This window comes from Lepidochelys olivacea (genome assembly GCF_965140295.1).
Source record: "Lepidochelys olivacea isolate rLepOli2 genome assembly, chromosome: 24".
NCBI lineage: Eukaryota > Metazoa > Chordata > Testudines > Cheloniidae > Lepidochelys > Lepidochelys olivacea.
Window position 1 is genome coordinate 2,306,243 of NC_140434.1, and position 7,078 is coordinate 2,313,320.

Sequence of the window (7,078 nt, forward strand, 5' to 3'; positions counted from 1 at the left end):
TTGATATTTTGAGGCAGAATCAGTTTAATGTGAAAAAGAGGAGAAGTACACAGGAAGAGACAGACAGTAGGTAGCGTAAAAAGAACCTATTTCCAGGGTTTCATGAAAGTCAACAAGAAATCACCCGTTACAAGGTGACGCCTTTCACACCAGATGTTCTGGAAGACAATAGAGGAAAAAGTCATAAAGTGTAAGTGGGGAAATAAAGATCCTGGGCAGATTTCCGGAGGTGCTGAGGACTCAGAGCTCCCATGGGAGTTGTGCGCAATCAGCATTTCTGAACGTCATTGCCCATAAGCCCAGCTGTGATTCCATAACTCGCTTGACGTTTCCTGGTTGTTCCTTGTTCCGGGTCTATTCCTCCTCGGCTAAACATGGCCAGAACTTTCCATAGCCATACCCATGGCCCCATCGGTAAGGGTAGTGGCCACCATACTGATGGCCCCACCCATACCTGTATGGCTTCCAGGAACCCCAGGGCCTATAGCAGCCATAATGGCCTCTATAGCCGCGCCAGCCCTGGTAACAGTAGGGGTTATAATACAATTCATCATTCATGAGTTCATCGAAAGTCATCTTTCTGCGCCGGAGGTTAACCTGAAACACACAGCAGGGAAAAGAGTCAACACAATACGCTAGGGCCAGTGGAATAATAAGGGTCAAAACTCAGTTACTACTGTATTGCCGGCCAGGGAGATAGAGAGAGGTAGAGAAATGGTGACCTAGACCCTTATGTCCTGGCTACCTATTGCCTCCCAGTTTCTCCTTCTTGTCCTCTTGCTCCCCTCTCTCTTAGCCCCCCTCTGATCCAACCCTTTTGAACACTTCTCAGTCCATTTCTCCTAAGAACACTGTTTGGAATAAGTAAACGTAGAACACAGAGTATTTCTGTCATACACGCAAGGGATTTTTATTCCTTCTTACAAAATGTTTCTAAGGAGCATGGCAGGGACAAATTTGTTCGGGATAGTTTCCTTGTGAGGATTTAACCTCATCAGAGAGATCAGTTCCCTTCAAAATCAGAGCATGGTGCTTTGGCTTCTGAACCTTGTGGGTCAGTAATACTTACAAATGAATCAATGGACAATATGCTTTTGGGAAAACAAAACAGTAAGAACCAGATCCTCAGCCGGTAGCAATCAGCACTGATCAACTGAGTTCAGTGGAGTTACACCAGTTGTGGCTCTGCATCTTAATATGCTCCTGGTGCACAGAAGAACATAGACATTGCCCTGCTGGATCAGATCAGAATAATGTGTCCGAAAGAATGTTCGGTACCAGCTGCCACAGAAGAACGCAGAAGCACACAGAAGCAATCTGTTTGGCAATAAACTGGGGGAATTTCTTCCTAACCCCACAAACTGAAAAGTTGGGTCTGAGATTTTTCAAATCTACCGAAGGGAGTTGAACACTTTATTCTTAATGAAAATAAAGAGGACCTAGTGTCCAGAAATTCCTATGTACCTCTGAAAGATTGCAGCCTTAACTTCTAAACCCTGAATCCACCAATGCCTGCAACTTAATAACTTACCATTTTTTTCCAGTGGGAAAACCCCTGAATAAAGCCAGTAATCACAGAGGTATGTGCAAGTTTCAGAACTAAATCAAACCATCACGAACACGTCTTGATAGCTATAGAAAGATAGAGTCAAATCAGACTTACCAAGGTCACCAGGGAGGAGAAGTCAAGAGAAGTGGTTAAAGAACCCTGAGTCGCGAGCACTTTTATACAGTTTCTTAAACAGCCTGGAGAATTTGAGACATCCTTTTGCTCGAGGTCCTAATTAGTTACAAAACATATGTTGCTGGGCACATGACTCCTGCAATTGATATAATTGTTTTCTTCTGTGTTCAGGATTGTTGTGTTATCAGGCTCACATGGGGTATAACATGCACATACAAGCCCACGGGTTTCTTTTATTTTAAAAGTTTTATGGGACACGTTTGTGCCTGGTATCATTCTAGTGACCTCCTCAGGAGTGCTAATGAGAGTGATTGTCAAGGAGATTCAGGGCTGTATCAGTTTCGCAATCTGCTGTCCTGCAGAGGAATCCAGTTTCGTCCTGCTAAAATATGCTATGTATTGCGGGCATTGTACTGCTCTTGTAATTCCTAGGAGGAAGGGGGAAATCTCAATGCTCAGAACCTGTAAGCCTAAGTTTCGAGATCTAACGCCCATTGAAATCAATGTGAGATATTAGTGTGGGAGGGTTTTGACTCAGACCTTATGACTTGAAAATTCCCCCTGGAAGAAAGAGAGGATAAGGTCTTTGAACTCTCTAAGTCCCATTTCATCTTTCAAATTAGGTCTTAAGAGGGACCTGTGAGTTGAATAGGCCTTTGTGTTGGTCCTCTGTGCAGGGGTGAATTTCCCCATACATTGATTAGAAATTCAGTTCATAATCTACCTCTAGTTATGTCACCAATGCTGTGGGGTCAGGATGATCATGATGGCAGAAGCTCATGGTGCTGCCTACTGCAGGATTCCTCTTGCGTTGAGGTGAGGGTGGGTGATAAAAAGCATTGCAATATTTTATAAAGGCTTTGAGGTCAATCCCGGAATATTTACAACATGAGCAATATGATTTCCCTCCAACAACAGCTAAGACAATTCTCTCTTGCAGGAAAATGCCTCAGGAAAATGGAGATATGGCTTTCTCGGCCAAGGCTATGTTATGAGGTTAGATTAATTCAACGTCTGACCAACTTTAGGGCACGTTGCAAGACCCAGAGTTTGCAGAAAGCTTTCTTAGCATGATGAGAATGTTTTTTAAAGTATAACAACCTCTCTTCCCAAAGGCTCTTTCCTCTAACCAGGCAAGGTTGAAGACACTTGATGTTGATTCAAATGCCACGAACATCTCTGAATTCTATGGAGCTGTGCTTATTTATGCCAGCTGATCTCCTGTTCTTAAACTTGAAAAGGAATTTTTATCTGAAAAGGAAATGCCATTTTTTTTCCAATGGAAATGAAATAGTCCAAAACTCTGAGCTACAAATCATGACTTAATTAGCAGAATGACACGAGTGACCTTGACATGCATTTTAAAGTGACTCTATTGCTCATTCGAAGGGCGTCTTCCAGTAAGAAACTATTACCATTGTAATAATCCAACACTTTGGACATCAACAACCTTAATGAATGTTTGTGAAGTGCTTTGAGATCTGGTGTCCTGGGGAAATAGAACATCCACTAGATTGTTATCACTCCTGTCTTATGTGCAAATAAATAGAGTTACGTTGGGGTGAAGGTCACAGAGGAAGTGACAAAGTTACAAATAACGCACCGTAATCTAGATAGCATTTGCTACCCACTTCTCACTGTTGCTAAACTTTCTTAGACCCTTCACTTTCTCGGCTTCCAAATATTTCACTAACAAAAGAAAAAGTAGGTAATGTCATATATTTTATTGGACCAACTTGTGTAAGTTTTCCAGCCCATGCAGAAGAATCATTCTGTGGAAACTTGTCTCTTTCACTTACAAAAGATATTACCTCTCCAACCTTGTCTTTCGAATACCCTGGGCCCAAGACAGCTAGCACCACATCGCAAACCACTTCTTCAAACCTTAGCTGCAACCTCAGCTAATGTAGGTGGAACAGGTCCAGGGCCCATGTTGCTGGAGGAGATGGGAAAATGTTTGGAGGGAAATATGAGGTTGGAGTTAAGATTCTGCTTTATAGTCACAGTCAGATGGAGAGAAGCGAGGAATGGGATTTTCCACAGGAATAAACGTAAGTGTCTTATCACAATCTTCTGGAGATTTGAATTCTAAACTGAAGATTATGTTACTGATCCTTATTATGATCATTATGATTATGATCCATCAGGGATGAGTTCTGGGTCCAGTTTTGTTCCATTTCTTCATCAGTGATTTAGATAATGGCATAGAGAGTACACTGAGAAAGTTTGCGTCCGATACCTGAGAGAAAACCCACCCAGCCAGAGTAATGGCTGTCATTGACTTCAATGGGCAGGAGATCAGAAAACTTGAGGGTTCAGACTTTGGACAGCGTTCCTTCCCTCCTTTGAATTTTAAGAGGAACTGTGCAATGCCCGCAACGCTTACCGGCTTGGCTCACAAGGACCAAACTGGATTCTTTTACAGGACAGCAGATTGTTCAATAGATACAGCTCTGACGAACCTTTGCATTAATTCTTCCTGTAAATCTGATGGAGGTCCCTAGAATAATTCCAGGTTAAATTGTGCCCCATAAAACCTTTCAAATGAAAGAAACCTAAAGGGTGTTTTTGTGGCACCTTAGAGACTAACAAAGGTGCCACAAGTCCTTCTTTTCTTTTTGCAGATTCAGACTAACACAGCTGCTAATCTGAAACGGAAAGGGTGTTGTGTGCATGTCATGCCATGGGAGGCTGAAAACACAATAATCTTGAAAACAATTATATCAGATGACGGAGTGACGTGCGTAGCAAAGCCTGTTTTGTAGTCATTTAAGACCTTAAACTAAAGGTTGTCTCAGATTCTCCTGGCAGTCTGCGAAATTGTATAAAAGCGCTCGGGACTCAGGGCCCTTTAACCACTTCCCTTGATTTATCCTCCTCGGTGAGCTCGGTGAGTCCTATTTCTCTCAAACTCTCTAGAGCTATCGAAATGTTACATATGTGATGGTTTTAATTTAGGACGTAATCTTGCAAGTAACTTTGTGAATATTGGCTACGGAAAGGGGCTTCTCCATTAAAATAGCAGTTAGTCAGTTGCAGGCATTGGTAGATTCATGGTTTAGAAGCATAGGCTGCAATTTTTACAGGTACCTAGGCGTTTGGGACACTAGTGCCTGTTTATTTTCCTTAAGAATTAGGTGTTCAAATCTCTTAGGTAGATTGGAAAAATCTCATACCCACCTTTTCACTAAGGGGTGCTAGAAAGAAACTTCCCCAGTTTATTCCATAAGAAACCACGTCTGTGTGCTTCTTTATAGTGTGACAGCTGCTGCTCAACAATAGTTCAGAGAGTCTGACATTACATGGACTTCTGGTGTGATCCAGGAGGGCAATTTCTGTGGTCTTGTGCGCATGAGTAGCCATGTCAGACGCAGATCCTCAGGTAGTGTAAGTTAGCTTAGATCCTTAAATTTAGTTGACCAGTGCTGATATCTGCCTGCTCAGGTTCCGGTTCTTCGTATTTCGCTTTGACAAAAGAATAGTCCATTCATTCATTTGTAAGTATTGCTGACTCACAAGCTTCAGAAGCCAAAGTGCCATGCTCTGATTCTGGAGAGAATTGGTCTCTAAGCTGAGGTAAAATCCTCACAAGCTAATCTTAACACATTTGTCCCTGCCAAGCGTTGTATAAACCTTTTCTACAAGGGAAGAAAAATCCCATGAGTGTCTGACAGAAATACTCTATATTGTACGTTTATTTATTCCAGTCAGTTTTTTTAAGAGAAAGGGACTCAGAAGGGTTGAGAAGGGTTGGTTAGGAGGGAGGCTAAGAGAGAGGGGAGCAAGAGGACTAGGGCGAGGCAATAGGAGGCAAAATGGAGCTGGGAACTCAGGGGCTAGATTATCATTTCCTGGCTCCATCTCTCTCTTTTTCTAGCCCCCGTTAGCATAGGAACTGAGCTTTTTCCTTTTCATTCTCTTGGCTCTAATGCATTACGCTGACTCTTTTCCCTGCTTTTCCCTGTGTGTTTCAGGTTTACCTCCAACGCAGAAAGATGACTTACCACCACCAAAAGATTTCTCATTACTGGGGCTGTGACCCCTGTTGGAATGGGGGCTGGGGCGGTTATAGGGGCTATTATGACTGCTATCGGCCATGGGGTTACTATAGGCCATACAGTTATGGATGGGGCCCTAATTACGATTCCTGCTATTCTTACCCTTACCGATGGGGCAGTGGGTACGGCTATGGACGATGCTGGCCATGTTTTGCTGAGGAGCAATAGACCCGGAACAAGGAACAACCAGGAAACGAAAAGCAAGATACGATTCAGCGATCAGCTTATGGGCAATGGCTTTCAGAAATGCTGAGCAACCACCACTGCCATGGGAGCTGTGATTGCTCAGTGCCTCAGGAAACCTACCTAGTAGCTGGATTTCCCTTTATGACTGTTTCCGCTAATGCCTCCTATTAGAGTATCAGAGTTGGAAGGGACCTCAGGAGATCATCTAGTCCAACCCCTTGCTCAAAGCAGGCACACTCCCCAATTTTTTTTTGCCCCAGATCCCTAAACGGCCCCCTCAAGGATTGAACTCACAACCCTGGGTTTAGCAGGCCAATGCTCAAACCACTGAGCTATCCCTCCCCACCATTATTCTAACAGCTTCTTCTAGAACTCTCTAAAGGCCTGACTCCCAATTCCATGAAGGCCCCTTTAGGCCACTCTGACAGTGTCACTGAGGCCGGGACCTTAAAGTTGGCACAAATAACATTTACACTCACGAGCAGGCTCCTTACAGAGCAACGTAAAGGGACCTTAGTGTCAGTGAGGATTAGGCCCTGGGTGTACTGGCCTCTTCCTGAGTATGGGCCATTTGTCTCTGCCTTTAGTTTTGCTACAGAAGATGACTCACAGAGAAAGAGCGTAGTGCTCTGCTCCCATTCTGCTTTGTCTCATTTGATCCTGACTGGGATAAAAATGCTGGAAACAGGACTTCACTCTTAACGCTACAGCTGCAATGAAGGAAGAAGAACATCTGGTATGAAATGCATCACCGTGGAGCCAGTGATTTCTTGTAGACCTTCTTGAAACCCTAGAAATATAGTCTTTCTGCTCTGCATTCCTTGTGTCTCTTGCTATGTCCTTCTCTTCTAATTCACATTAAAGTCCTTCTGCATCATATTACCAGCCTTTTGGTTTTCCTTTCTGCTCCATTTCTTATTTGCCAACCACTGTGGCAGAGAGTCACAGAACTAATGAGGTACATAACCTGTATTGCAATCGGCGTGAGAGAGGCACATGAGTACTGATTTGTATGTGGATGTAACGTGAATATCACACGATCACAGTTTCAGTGTAAATGCAACTGTAGCCCCCTGTGTGATTCCCTCAGCTCCCGGTTGTCAGCGTTCTTGGTTGGAGACCCGCATCAGGCTCCCTTCTCACCCAGGGA

The 7,078-nt window shown here is 43.5% G+C and overlaps 2 long non-coding RNA genes across 2 annotated transcripts; one reads left to right on the forward strand and one right to left on the reverse strand.

The window, feature by feature from the left end:
- Positions 1-1,866, reverse strand: LOC311512429. Its single transcript, XR_014709456.1, has 2 exons — positions 1,664-1,866; positions 1-597 (listed from the first exon to the last, which is right to left on the reverse strand). It is a non-coding gene; the product is annotated as an uncharacterized lncRNA (long non-coding RNA).
- A 2,643-nt stretch (positions 1,867-4,509) lies between these two features.
- LOC311512565 lies at positions 4,510-6,807 on the forward strand. Its single transcript, XR_014709477.1, has 2 exons — positions 4,510-4,574; positions 5,659-6,807. It is a non-coding gene; the product is annotated as an uncharacterized lncRNA (long non-coding RNA).
- The last annotated feature ends 271 nt before the right edge of the window (positions 6,808-7,078 follow it).